Below are 14,883 nucleotides of genomic sequence, written 5' to 3' on the forward strand. Positions count from 1 at the left end.
GGACTAGGAGGTGTGGCCTTGTTGGAAGAGGTATATATCACTGAGAGTTGAGATTTGAGGTTTCTCAAAAGCCTCTATGAGGGGCTGGAGAGGTGGCTCAGTGGTTAAGAGCACTGGCTGCTCTTCCAGAGGTCCTGAGTTCAAATCCCAGCAACCACATGGGGGCTCACAACCATCTGTGATGGGATCTGATGCCCTCTTCTGGTGTGTCTGAAGACAGCAACCATGTACAGTATATAGTATACATAAGATAAATAAACACGGGGTTGGGGATTTAGCTCAGCGGTAGAGCGCTTGCCTAGCAAGTGTAAGGCCCTGGGTTCGGTCCCCAGCTCCGAAAAAAAGAAAAGGAAAAAAAAAGATAAATAAACAATTCTTTAAAAAGAAAAACATATATGGTTTTCTAGTGTTTTTCTGCCTTCTACCCTTGGACAAGGATGTAAGACTTCATATTACTCCTGCCCGGTTCCTGCCTGCTGCCATTCTCCATGGACCTACCCTCTGAAATTGCTTGCCCCCTTGTTTTCTTGCTTGGCCATGGTGTCTTTTCACAGCAATAGAATAGTCACTGAAACACTAGACATAGCAGCTGGATCACATGGTCGGTGATGGTTTAAGAAAACCTTCCCTTTGCAACCACCCCATAAGGTATTTTTCCAAGCACATGTCATTAATGACTAATTGCCGGTCCCTACCTGTCCACTCTTTCAAGGTCTTCTGACTCACCTGAACTAAAGTTCAGGTGTGAAAGGAGCATTCATCTTGGCTTTGTTTGTTGTAATCATTATGTAGACTTACCTGGATTCGAACTCATTTTGCAGGCTAGGCTGACCTGGCATGGAGATCTGTGACCATGCCTGGTGAAGAGACTATTTAGGAAGTTTGCCCTGTGAGGGAGGAGGGGCGTAAGTGGCTGAGCTAGGGAAGGGGAGGGAGGGAGATGCATCTGGATTTGGACACAGCATCCGTGAACCAGGATCAACATCCAGAGGCTATTCCAGACACTGGGAGGTTCCCTGAATCAGCACAAGGACCGTTTTAATTCCTCTTCAATAGAATGAGATGCTCTGGCCTTGTGCTTGACCAGCAGTCCCAGCAAGTGTCCAGCTGGGGTTGCTATCGCAGAACACTGCTTGATGGAGCATGTTAACCTCCAGAAATCCCTTCCCTGCTCCGGAGGCTTGAGTCCGAGATCAAGGTGCTGACAGATCCATTCCTGGTGAGGGCCTAGTATACCCATGACCTTCAAAGTGGCTGGGACTGATGCATTCAAAGAGCTGTGTCATAGTAGACCATGCTAATAAACCCAAGCTCGTCAGGGTAGACACGGCCAAAGGGGACGGCCTACTGAAATGGTTGCTAACTTGGTAGAATCGCCTGCTTCTCCCATGGCATATCTGGAAATCCCCACAGGAAGAAAGAAAAGGGGGAGTAAGCACCACTCCTGGAAAAGCCAAACCTATTTCTAGAATTTTCTTTTTCGTTTTGTTTCTTTCTTTTTTAAAAAAAATTTATTTAATGCACGAGTACACTGTTGCTGTTTCCAGATAGCACCAGGAGAGGGCATCGGGTCCCATTACAGATGGCTGTGAGCCACCATGTGGTTGCTGGGAATTGAACTCAGGACCTCGGGAAGAGTAGTCAGTGCTCTCAAGCGCTGAACTATCTCTCCAGCCCTCTTCATCTTTTAAACATGGATACTCCTCCTACCATTAAAGTTTGTCTCTAAGACATGATCCCATGATGCAGTTCTCCATGCTCCCTCTGAGAAGCCTACACCTTCCCTTGCATATGCACTGCTTCCGGGAGGGGGGGGGAAGAGAGAGAGAGAGAGAGAGAGAGAGAGAGAGAGAGAGAGAGAGAGAGAGAGAGAGAAGGAAAATTTTCGAGACTCTAGCTATCTTGCAATCTATTCTGTAGACCAGGCTGGCCCTGATCTCACAGAGATCCACCTGTTTCTGCCCTCCCAGGTGCTAGAATTAAAGGTCTGGACTACTACTATGCCTAACCAGAGAGAGACTAGCTTAATATTAGTAGTAAATCTGTGTTATAACCTTTTCTTAATAAACCTGACTGGTTTTTTTGTTTTGTTTTGGTCTGTTTGGTTTGGTTTGTTGGGATTCAAGAACTCAACAGCTTACCAAGGGCAGACATTAAAAACCATTAACCAGGGACTGGAGAGATGGCTCAGTGGTTAAGAGCACTGACAGCTCTTCCAGAGGTCCTGAGTTCAAATCCCAGCAACCACATGGTGGCTCACAACCATCTATAAGGGGATCTGGTGCCCTCTTCTGGTGTGTCTGAAGATAGCTACAGTGTACTTATATATAATAAATAAATAAACCTTAAAAAAAAAAAAGCATTAACCAAGCCCAAAGCAACTCTGTTTTAAATGGACTCATCTTCAAATTCTTTCCTTCAGGGAAGCTCAGGATACAGCGTCTCCTGAGTGGAGTCTTTAAAAATGAACTCTGGCTGCACAGAGGTGTCATGAGCTGCTTCTTCTGGTAGCCAAAAGGGGAAAAAAAAAAGTCTCTTCCTCTTTTTTCTTATACAGTTGTTAATCTCACCGCATGACTTCTACTCTCACAATCAGTTCTGACTTGATCTTCTTTCTCCCAAAGGGTCAACTCCCCACAGCACCACATGTGGAGTTGGGTAAGGCTTCCCTGCCCTGCTAACCTACCAAACCAGCCACGTCACCTTTAGAGAAGCGCCCTGTGGACTGACTGACCTGGGAAAACACAATTCTACTTTCTGATCAAGATCATGTTCTTCCCAGGGGATACCTGGCACATAGCTGACTATCACAGGCTAAACTCTGTCCCATCATACCTCCTGCCTTTGGAAATTCACCTTTTTAGGTCCTAACCCCCAGGACTGCAGCGCACAACCTCAGAGTGAGGTCTTTGGGGTGACCCTAATCCAGTATGCCTGGCGTCAATACCAGCAGGGATGGACTCACAGCTTTATCTTGTAGCCCACAGCAGTCTGAAGGACTCTCTTCCCTTCTCAGAGCTATCCACGCATGAAACTAAGTCTTTGGGTTTCCATGCAGAAAGGAAGTTCTGGATGAGCCGATGTGAAGGAGAGTTGTGATTTATTAAAAAGAGGTTTCAGGGGCTGGGGATTTGGCTCAGTGGTAGAGCGCTTACCTAGGAAGCGCAAGGCCCTGGGTTCGGTCCCCAGCTCCGAAAAAAAGAACCAAAAAAAAAAAAAAAAAAAAAAAAAAAAAGAGGTTTCAGCCTGGCGGAGGTAGGTCTTTAATCCCAGCATTTGGGAGGTAGAGGCAGGCGGATCTCTGAGTTCAAGGCCAGCCTGGATTATAGAGTGAGTTCCAGGACAGCCAGGGTGACACAGAGAAACCCTATCGAGAGAGAGAGAGAGAGAGAGAGAGAGAGAGAGAGAGAGAGAGAGAGAGAGAGAGAGAGATTGAGAGATTATCTATGTGTTGGCAACCTTCACAGCGAACGCCACTGGTGCTGGGATTCTTGCTCCTCAGACTCCAAGATGAGGGGTTCCTTTTCCCATCCCATGTCCCTAAAAATCGTCCTAGTCTTTCCTGCCTCACTTATTCAAAGGGTAAGTTTGGTGGTGTGCACACCTGTAACCACAGCGCTAAGGAGACTGAGGTAAGAGCAATCTTGAGTTTAAGGCTAGCCTGGGCTACACAATGAGTAAAGTTATCTTGAGCCACATGGGGGAGCCCCTGTCTCAAATGAAAAGGTGAGGAGAATCAAGGATAGGGAGCTGGTATGGTAGTGTATACCTTTAATCCCAGCACTCAGGAGGCAGAGGCAGGGGGATCTCTATGAGTTTGAGGCTAGCCTGGTCTACAGAGTGAGACCTTCTCTCTCTCTCTCTCTCTCTCTCTCTCTCTCTCTCTCTCTCTCTCTGTCTCTCAATGGCCTCTAAGTCAAGAGACAGAGGCTGCAGCAGCTTCTTTAGGAAGAAACCAATCTGACCAACATGTTATTTTAGACCCCTGTGAAAGAGAACATTCCAATACATTAAGCCATTCCGTGTGGGACATCGCTATTCCCTGGCCAGCTGGCATACCGGAGTGTGATCGAGGATGTCATGCTGCTAGTGACGTGTGTGTGTGTGTGTGTGTGTGTGTGTGTGTGTGTGTGTGTGTGTGTGTGAATTATGAGTCCAACTGGTAAGGGTCAAGCTGATTCAGGATGTTGGCGTTGATCCCTATAGACTCGGCCAGCACCTGCCAACAGGTTGTCAGAGCCTGTTTCAAATGTTCTGTGTCCTGAGCAGACTCTGCTGGGATGCTGAAGCCCACTGGACCCAGCGTGATGGTGGGCAGCTGCAGCCAGGAAGATGGAGCTAAGCAGAACGCTGTCAGCTGACACTCGAGCCTTGACCTCTCAGCTCCAGAAACAACGAGGTAGTAATTCCTGAGAAGTCCCTCAGTTGTGTACTCCGCTCTGAAAAAATTAAGAACCACTCAGAATGGCCTCTCAGCCAGGGCCTGGGGTCCACGCCTATAATCCCAGCCCTCAGGAGCTGAAGCAGGAGGATTGTAAATTCAAGGCCAGTGTGGAGAATAAACAATAAACAAAACCCACTCCTTTTGCTTTCTGTGTCTCTGCTAGTATTCTCCTTTCTCCTCTTTCTCCTCCCAACCCTCCTTTTGTTTTTTTTTTTTTGTTTTGTTTTTTTGTTTGTTTGTTTTTTTGAGACAGAGTCTCGGAAACCATGAGTTCAAAAGATACATAATTTCTCAACTATGCGAAATATAAGGATGCAATGTGAACTATATGAGGGGCTTTGAATCTAGAAAAAAACAAAAGCAACTACCCTGTAAGACAACTTACCAGAAAGATACTAAATGAGGAAGATAAAGAGAATTAGGGAGCGGTGGTGGTCGAAGAAGATCCCACACATGTACGCTCTTTTTTGTTTGTGCTTACAAAGAGCAGGCAGATCCCTGAGTTCAAGGTCTGCCTGGGATAGAGGGAATTTTAGGTCCAGACTCAGGCATGGTAGAAATGTTAGTTTCGGGGTTGGGGATTTAGCTCAGTGGTAGAGCACTTGCCTAGCAAGTGCAAGGCTCTGGGTTCAGTCCTCAGCTCCAGGAAAAAGAAAAAAAAATGTTAATTTCAGGGCTAATTTATCATCAGTGTTCAAAAAGGCAGACAGATCTCTGAATTTGTTTTGCAATATTTTTAAAAAAAAATGTGTGCTTGCTCTCTCCTAAGAATTAAGGGTTTGGGGCTGGAGAGACGGCTCAGCGGTTAAGGGCACCGACTGCTCTTCCAAAGGTCCTGAGTTCAAATTCCAGCAACCACATGGTGGCTCACAACCATCTGTAATGAGATCTGATGCCCTCTTCTGGTGTGTCTGAAGACAGCTACAGTGTACTCATATACAGTAAATAAATAAATATTTTTTTAAAAAAAGAATTAAGGGTCTGGAGTCATGGGAGGCTGATTCATGGGATAATCAAAAGGGAACCTGGAGGAAATGATTTGGTCGATATGTAATATAAGAGACTGGGCTTGGGTTGGGGATTTAGCTCAGCGGTAGAGCGCTTGCCTAGGAAGCGCAAGGCCCTGGGTTCGGTCCCCAGCTCCGAAAAAAAGAACCAAAAAAAAAAAAAAAAAAAAGAGACTGGGCTTATGATCGGTAAGAGATGAGCTATCCAGAGAATGTTTTTGTAGAACAGCAAGAGAAAACTGCTTGGAGAACTGTCTTGAGCACAGTGGGGAGGTGGGAGAGAGAGAGGGAGAGGGAGAGGGAGGGGGAAGGGAGGAGGAGGGGGAGCGGGGAGAGGGAGCTGTCTGGAGATCTCCAGAGAAAACAGAGCAGAGGGAGAGCAATCTGGAAAGCTGAAGTAACAGGTCACCAGCTTGGACCCACGATTTGACTTCAGGTCCTTTGTTTCACAACTCTCAAACGCCCCTTCCCTCAGAACTCCTCTCCAGACTGACGCTGGTCCTTGGCACCAGGACCAAGGACCCTCCCTATGGAGTGGACTTTGTTTCTTTTGGCTGGGAAGTGGTTGTTTTGAACTCACAATCCTCTGGTCGCCTCTTCGTGACGGTGAGCATTTTATAGTGCACACCTACCTTCTGGAGCTTTGGACCAGCCCCTTCTAGATGCTTGCCTTGGCTTCCAATTGGGGATTGATGATTCCAGTCACAAACACACCTGTCCTACAGCCTGCCTTGCATCTTTTGGTGGATGGTGGGCCCTAGTGACAGCTGTTGAGGCTCAAGGCTCCATTGAGACAGCTCCCAGCCATCCATAGACCTCTGTCCTCTGAGATCTCCATTTGCTAGCCTCCTCACTCAAAGATACAGCCATGAGCTGAGCCCCTGCTCCTGACCACATGGCCAGATGTGACACCTTCTCTTTAGTGTCACTCTCCTTAAGAAAAGAAAGGGCATTGGTGGTGCTCCTTGTAATCCAAGCACTAGAGAAGCAGAGACAGAAGGATTGCTATGAGTTCCAAGGCAGCCAAGGCATGAACCTGTCCATGGTGGTACACGTCTGTGACCTTTACAAAACAGAGGCAGAAAGACCACTGTGACTTCGAGACCATCTTGGTCCAATGGCAAAATCCTGTGTCAAAAAATTAAAAGCAGGGCAGGAGTTGTAAATTCAACCCCTGTAACCACCACATGCAAACAAACGTTTGGCCGGGCATTGTGGGGCAAGACTGTAGTCCTGGTACTTATGAGAAAGAGGCAAAGGCAGGAGAACATATCAAGCTGGAGACTAGCCAGTCTGCCTGTCCAGGCAGGGCTGTACAGAGAAACACTGTCTTAAATAAACAAACAAAAATGTTATGAAATCATATCCCTGAAACGCCAGGACCTTGCATATCAGATTAAAGCAAAATACCCACAAAGTGGGAGCCGAGTTAGAGGAATTCCAGGGCTGTAGGAATGGCCGCCCTCCAGGTTCATTCCAGCCCCCAGCAGAGCACGAAAGGTGCTACAGGGGCCTGCAAAGGCTAAAGGAGGCCCAGACTCTCCTGCTGGAGGGGCCAGCCCTTCACTGGGGCTGGAGGGGTCTGAGGGTGAGCCCCAGCAGTTGGGGTGGCCTGACACTGTCTCTGTGCCAAACTCACCTGGCTCTTGAACTTGGAAACCCACCAGGGGTCACAGGCACCTCCTAACCCTCAGAGACACAGGTGGAAGGTCCCAGGGAGGGGACAGCTCAACCCCATCGATAATGCTGGTCCTGTACAGCACCTGAAGCTCCCTCCCTTCTCTCTCTCTACCTCCTCTGTTCAGCATGTCCTGCCTTTCTCTGATGCTTGAGTTGGACCTCCCAAAACATCTCTCTCATGAGCTCTGTTCCCCAGGCTGCTGGGCACAGGACCCTGGCAGGATGGAGGTAAGAACATCTTCTGGGCAGGACATCCCCACGGACAGGGATCAGAATGGGACAGGGCAAAAGCTCTGAATGTCACTTATATGGCTGTGCCCTGGATGGATGCCAGGGGTGGAATTGAGGGAGTTCTTAGTCCAGGAGGCCTTGCAATTCAGAGCTGAAACTAGGACTGCTGTGGAGGTCAGAGGACAATTTGTGGGGTTGATGCTCTCCTTCCACCAAGTGGGTCCTGGGGATTGAACTCGGGTCATCAGGCTTGGCTGCAAGCACCTTTACCCACTGAGTCATCCTCCTGGCCTTATTTTGTGAGTCAGAATCTCCCTATGTAGCCAATGCTGATCTCCAATTAATGATTCTCGTGCCTCAGCTGCGTGAGTGCTGGGATTATAGGTGTGTGTGTTTGCATGACCAGATAATTCTTTTTTTTTTTTTTTCCGGAGTTGAGGATTGAACCCAGGGCCTTGCGCTTGCTAGCTACCACTGAGCTAAATCCCCAACCCCTGACCAGATAATTCTTAAATTCTTCTCTTTCCTCTTCTTCTTTTTCTTCCTCCTCTTCCTCTTCCTCCTCCTCCTCCTCCTCCTGCAGACAGGGTCTCACTGTGTATGCCTAGCAAGCTTAGAACTCACTTGGTAGACCAGGCTGGCCTTGAACCCACAAAGGTCTGTCTGCTTTTGCCTCCTATGTACCAGGATTAAAGATGTGACTGGCAAATATACGGTCTACTGGGGTGACGAGGACACTGCGGCAGTCACCTATGTGCCTGTTTCAGCATTGAGAGCCTGGTGGGAAGTTGGACACAGCTGACTGGCTGGTGGGTGACTGGGGAGCTGACAGAGCAATAGCACTTAGAGAGCTCAGGGTGGAGAGTGGTGAGGCTGAGGAGGGCATGGGGCTGACACAAAGAATTGGAACGTGGCCAATCACGTCTCCAGAAAGCCACCACACAAGCACACCTGGATCCTGCCCCATCTCAGGCCTCCTCGCTTTACAGCTTGTTCCTCAGCAGATCTCCCCACGTAGTAATTTAAGACAAAGTCATCTTGTGTGACTGCCTTAGGGAGCAAGTTGCATTCTGGAAAGTCAGAGGAGTGACACTGCCTTCCCAAAGTTGTCACGGCCACTGTGCTGCGGTGCAATCACTACTGCCCACCCTCTGGAAGGTGCAGCTTAAGGGGGACTGCCATCTGCTCACTTCCGGTTGATTACCTCTTCAGCTTTTGTTCCTGAGACCCAACGCTGAGGAACAGCGGCAGGATTTGAAGATTGACGGACAGACCCTGAAGCATTAGTCACCAGGCGATGAGTAACTCCAGGAAGAACTGAAGCAATTTTTAGCCTGGGTTCAGAAAGGCAGCGAGTCCTAAGAACAAAAGGCTTGTTCTGAGCCTGGGAGGAACGCCAGCGCTGTGTCCATCAAAACTCGGGTGGTCCAGCACCCGCTCAGTCCTCCCTCCTGCCCCGTCCTCCCTCCTGCAGAAGTCAGGGACTCAGAATGATTTGCTTCCTCAGTGAAACCTGTCACTGTGCAGAAGTGGGTACAGCTGACTGCTGGGGCAGTCCCCTCACCCCAGCCTCTATACCCAGAGAATGAGGCCAGCTTTCCTACCTCAGCCTGGCTCCCGGATCTTGGCCTCCCTTCCTACAGCTGCCTGCACTCCTATCTGCTGTCCATGGGCTAGTGGCTTCCCTGTGGCCCAGAAAGACTGACTTGTGGAGATTCTCTGGAGGGATCACTATGGAAACAGCCCCATGTTGAGAGTTATCCACCACATGCAGGGGTTCAGGACATCTAGAAGGCCACCCTGCCTAACAGCAGAGGAAGTCAAAGGCTGTCTCCTCCCAGGTCGATTTTTCCTCTTCTCTCCTTCCTCTCTTTGGTCCATCCCTCCCTTTATCCTTTCTCCCCGTCTCCCTCCTCTTCCCTCTTCTCTTTCTTTTATGAGACAGGTTTCACTCTGTAGTCCAGACTAGCCTGGAATTCATGGCAATCCTCCTGCCTCAGATCTTGAGTGCTGAGATTACAGGTATAGGTCACATGCCCAACACCCAAACACCCAGGTGACCCATGGCATTGTCAGGATAGAAATATGACGTGATGGTGTGGTGGATATGTGAGGTTTGAATTGAACTTCTTCTGGGACCTCTTGAATGAGACTCAGGAACATGGTGATTGATGCAAAAGCAGGAAAAGTTTAATCATTCCAGCATGTCGGGTCGTCCCACTTCAAGGGGAGAGGACCCTGAACAGACTCTAACAGGGAATTATATACTTTACAAACAATTGGGACAGCATTCAAACAATTGGGGTAGAATTTGCACAATGGTAACTAGGCAGGGTACTATGCGAATTTGGTGGAGCGAAACAACTTTTAGATCAACTCAGGGTACCTACCATTCAGGACCTTCCCAAGGGGGAGGGAGGGGTCGGTTGGAAGCCACAGGTAACTTTGTGTGACCGTTTGGCTTGCAGCTGTTCCAGGAACTAAACCAGCTTTTCTTCCTCGAAGGGAGGGGTCCTTAGATTCAGAGTTTGTGGTGGGAATTTTCCCACTGGCCCCAGATTGCCCCCAACTCTGTCTCTTACACATACTTCAGTAGTAACTTTCCTTTGTCACCTCCTCCATCAACCAAAGCAGCCATTCCCCTGCCTTCCTGGAGCCTCAAATCCAGCTGTTCCTCCAGCAGGGGCCCAGTCCCATCTCTTCCTCAACCCTATCTTTCCTCAGAGGCCACCACAGAATCCGTCCTGGGCTCTGGCAGTGTCTGAAGTGTCAGGCTCCTCCATGCTCCCACAAGTCCAGCCTTCCTGTCTGGGCTGTACCTGGCCAGCCCTCTGCCCCCTGCTACCATGGGGGTTTATGCCTGTTACCTCTCTCTGCACCTCACCTCACCGCAGGATTCCCTCTGTCCCTACCCAGCTTGTCCTTGGCTAAGATCCTTTCACCTTTGTGTAGAGAGCAGCCTTGGCCTTTATCACGGCTGTGAGTGCACCGGTTCCCCATGGCACATACCTGGCGTGCAAGTCCACGTGGGCTTCTGGGACTGTGGCAGCATTGCTGCGTGTCACCTCCACTTTTTATATGGGTTACTCGTTGAGATGCTAACCGTTTGGTATTTCAGAATAAACTTCAATTGTCATAGTTTGCCAGTTTCCTTTTCTGCCTTCCCCTCCCCCACTGTACCTCAAGTTAGTCTTACAGTGATGCCCAGGTTAGCCTTGAGTTCCTAGGTTCAAGCATCCTCCTGCCTCAGCTTCCTGAGGGTGGGAGATACAGGTCTATGTCTCTGCACCCATTTTTTTGTTTGTTTGTTATAAAATGTGCCCACTACGCCAGTGAGTCATGCCTGTCATCCCAGGACTTGGGAAGTTGAGACAGGAGGGTTGCCCCACGTTCAAGGCTAGCCTGGGCTACATAGTGATTGCCAGGGTAATCAGAGCTTCACAGAGTAATCCTGTCAATAACAGGGAAAAAAAGTGCTGGTGCACACCTTTAAACCCAGCCCTGGGGAGGCAAAGGCACAGGTAGGCTGACCTCTGAGTTTGGGGCCAGCCTGGTCTACATTGTGAGTTCTGGGACAGCCAGGGCTACATGGTCAGAGTCTAAAATCCTAAGTGAGTGGGCAAGTAAAGTATCTACCAGGAAAATGGAAAAATGGAGGGACCAGCAGGGACAGTGGCTGGAGACTGTAACTCCTATGACACTGCTGGTGTGCCTCTGCCCCCAGACCCTCAATGTCTCTCCTGTGTCTCTTGGTACTTGGCAAGGGCCAGATGTGTTTGCTCCAGGATAGCCCAATGAGGCCCTCTGTACTCACTTTCTACAAGACAGGCTGTGACTGTCACATGTCCTCATACCTGCTGGCCAAAGCCTGGTGGCTGCTGGTGTTCTCCTGCCTGAGAGATGTCCTGCTGAGTCCCAAGGAGTCTCTAGTGAATACAGGAAGCCAGGGCATAGCTTCTGGCAACTTTGGAGGGCTCAAAGAACACAAATCCAGTTACTTGGAAGTCCAGTTTGCCCAGGAAAAAATTTCTGAAGCTTTGAGGCTTCTCCTTTTTGCTTGCTTGCTTGTTTTCCACATAGTTCTTCCGGAGGTAGCCTGGGCTAGCCTGGACTTGAGCTCTTGCAGTCTTGGCCTCCCTACTGCTGAGACCACAGGCTCAGTTGCCTTGTGCTTTTGATCTAAACTTCGGCTCGGCTCACGTTTCATTTACAGAGACACAGTATGTAATCGGAAATGGATAACATAACAAATTTCCCTTCATGGCTCTGTCTGCTTGCTGTGCAAACCCCCAATCATGGATGCCACCTCAGACTGTCCTGACCTCTCAGGTCCTAGGTGACAGTTTGTCCTTGGTAAGCTGCAGGACATCCGTGGGAATGGTGCTTTGTTGGGAGGTGCTATTGGGAGGCCAAATCTTTTAAGTTCAGACTTCATTTTAGGGCCCTTGACATGAGTCTGAACTCAGGTAAACTAACAGGCTGGGACCTAGCATTAGTTTCCAAGTTGCCCCACCAACAAACCCGAGGCTAGCTCCAGTCTCTAAGCTAATCCCCAACAAGACCAGCGTTTCCAGGTTGCACCCTCAATAAGACCAGTGTCTCCAGGTTGCTTCCCCAACAAACCAGCCCACCCCCAGCCTAACGACCACCAATGCAGAGGGGAGCAGAAGTTAAGTTTATGATTGACTTCCAGCACCAGCCAATTATGTTAAAGGTCACAGTAGCTTTCCAGCTAGATGCTTGCACACGTACTCCCTGCTAGCTGCTTACTACAGAGCCTTGTCCCATAGACATTCGGGGCTCCCCCACCACCAAGACCATTCCGCGTGATGGCGGTGCATTGTGGGGGCTGAGCTAGCTTGAGTAAAGACCCTGCTGTGAGTGGATCTCTTACCTAGAGCCGAAATAAAGGGCTTTTCTAGGCTAGCTTCCTGAGAGAGCCGGTGGCTAAAACTGAAGGAGTCCTGGTAACCGGCCCATCAGCAAAGGCACTTACCACAGAAAGGTCACAGCCTGCCCTGGAGCTGGACCACCTTAGGGCAGCCAGAGTCCACCAAGAGGGCTATAATGTCTGTTAGACACATGGAAAAAAGCCCTGTGTAGGTTTCATAGTCAGTGACTGTTGTCGCCAAAGGTTGGAGGCCAAGGCGGGGATCTGAGTTTTGAAATCAGTTTAGGTTCTGTGGGGAAATTCTGCCACAAATCAACTCCACCCTAGCAGGGAATGAGCTAAGGCAAAGAAAGCAGGGACGACTTCCTGGCTGAAGAGAACCACTCTGGGGCTGAGGGGGAAAATACTAGTTGGTCTGTGGTCTCCTGGAATCACACTGTAGTCTGGACCCACCCCGGTCCCTGTCACCCTAGAGAAGGTCCAACACAGAGTGGTAAGAAGCCTGAGGCTGCTCCATGCTCAGAGCAGAGAGCAGAGGAAAGGAAGTAAGGGGCTCCCCGGGCCTCGTGCCAGGGAGCTCTGTCCACATTCAGTTCCTAAATCCAAGTCCTCAGATGACCCACCGAGGAGGCAAGCCTATGCAGGAGAACTGAGGCTCAGCTCTGGGCTCCACGCACTGCTTGTCTGAAGGTGGCCTGCAGAATCTGAGGTGCATATAGATGTCCCACAGTTCCCTAGGCTAGGGGACACACGGACCCATGAGCTCTGAGCCACCTTTAATTTGATTAACAGCGATAGCGGCCTCCATTCGAGAGCTGTCCTTTAGAGTTTCTTGCTAACCCTCCCTCGGCCCAGTAGGCCAAGCCAAAACCACAACTGAATCAAGAAGACGCCAAAGGTTAAGAATATCTCGTAATCCGGGGCATGTAGTTGACTCAACAGGTGAGAGCACTTGGCACAAAACCAGGATCCGTGGACTCTTGGAACTTACACGGTGGAAGGAGAGAACCAATTCCTGGGAGTTGTTTTCTGAATGCACATAGCCCACCCCCGCTCCACACACACATTAATTAAATAATAAAAATGTAAATTAAAAACTTTTGGGGGGCTAGGCATGGTGGCACACCCCATTAGTCCCAGTACTCAGGGAGGGCAGAGTGGTAGATCTCTCGTGGGTCTGCGAATAACCAGGAATACAGAGCAAGCTCCAGACCAGCCAGGGCTACCGTAGTGGAGTCCTCGCCTAAACAAACAAAAGAACAGAATTTGTAATCGAATTCCCGAGGGATTAGAAACAGGTGGATCCCTGGGGAATCAGAGACAGGAGGCCTAGAGAGACTTAAGAGATAATTTCCAGGTCCTACTTACTAGGATATCTAAATAAATGAAGAATGAATTTACCTACCAGAGATCAAGGCAGAGTCAGGTGTGGTAGCAAACACCTTTAATCCCAGCACTCAGGTTAGGTGGATCTCTGAGTTCAAGGCCACATAGTGAGTCCTGGGGTCAGGGAGAGAGACATCAGGAGACCCTGTCTCAAAAAGAGCTAAAGAAAAACTAGCACGCCCGAAGGATCTGCTGAAGGATGCTGAGGCGGGAGGATCACGAGATTGAGGCCAGCCTGGGCTACACATTTGCTCTCCTTGGGAGCAGGGATGGGGGATGGGAGAGGGGGAAAGGGGATAACATTTGAAATATAAATACATAAAATATCCAATAAAAACTATTAAAAAAGAAAAAAAATGCTCAATGTTAATGGCTCCCCTCTAAGTAGTAGCACCAGGGGTCTATACACATACACACCCACACGAGTAAACACACAAATCCCGGGATTATAGGCGAGCACCATTGCTCCAGGCAAGCAAGAATCCGGTACAAGCAATGTTTAGCGCAAACCAAGGATCCAGTCAATGTGACTATCAGCAAGCAGTTAATTATTCCTGCAATCTACAATGTTCCATTTGATTCATTCCAATCAAACATTCCTTACAATATGTTTCCTCATTTCACCTTTTCGAGAGCTGAGATTAAAGCTAGGGCCGTGGTATGCACCCCACCGACTGAACTTCAGTACCACTTCCTCTTTCTGATCTGTCCCCTAAGTGGGTCCTTCCTTTCTCTTCAGAACAGATCTGGTCCCCAGTACTCTCACCAAGATACTGCAAACTTTAGATGCCACTAATCTGTGAACCTGGTATGTCCGTGACCACAGGAGTGCCAAAGTGTAGATCTGGTGATGGGACAGGAAGAGAGTTGCGCTTTCCCTAGGACTGAGCGGACTTGGTAGGAAGTGAAGAAAGGAAGATCAGTGCAGACGCTTCCAATCTGAGCAGACTTGAGCCTAGACACGATCGCTGGTATGTTGAGAAGCGACACGTGTCTCTCTATTCAGGGGCAGCCTGAGATCAGATGCCTGTGCGCGCTACTGGGTCCGGGATTCCGCGCAGGCCGCGTGGCTGGAGGGGTCCTACTGATCTCTGAGTGTCTTCAGGCCCTGAAGCTCAGTGGGAACTCTTTGGACAGCAGCTCCCGGGTGTGCCACCCCTGGGTAGATCAGCGCCGCGGATCAAGGAGTGGGAGAACGGGTTGTAAGGAAAGAACCGTGCTGGGGAGTGTGAACGGGAGGAAGG

At 49.4% G+C, this 14,883-nt stretch overlaps 1 long non-coding RNA gene across 1 annotated transcript; it reads right to left on the minus strand.

Moving 5' to 3' along the window:
* Nucleotides 1-9,533: 9,533 nt before the first annotated feature.
* LOC147998568 (uncharacterized) lies at nt 9,534-14,582 on the minus strand. Its single transcript, XR_015645662.1, has 3 exons — nt 14,445-14,582; nt 13,659-13,753; nt 9,534-13,496 (listed from the first exon to the last, which is right to left on the minus strand). It is a non-coding gene; the product is annotated as an uncharacterized LOC147998568 (long non-coding RNA).
* Between the last annotated feature and the right edge of the window lie 301 nt (nt 14,583-14,883).

This window comes from Rattus norvegicus, chromosome 20 (assembly GCF_021556685.1).
Source record: "Rattus norvegicus strain SHRSP/BbbUtx chromosome 20, alternate assembly SHRSP_T2T, whole genome shotgun sequence".
Classification (NCBI taxonomy): Eukaryota; Metazoa; Chordata; class Mammalia; order Rodentia; family Muridae; genus Rattus; species Rattus norvegicus.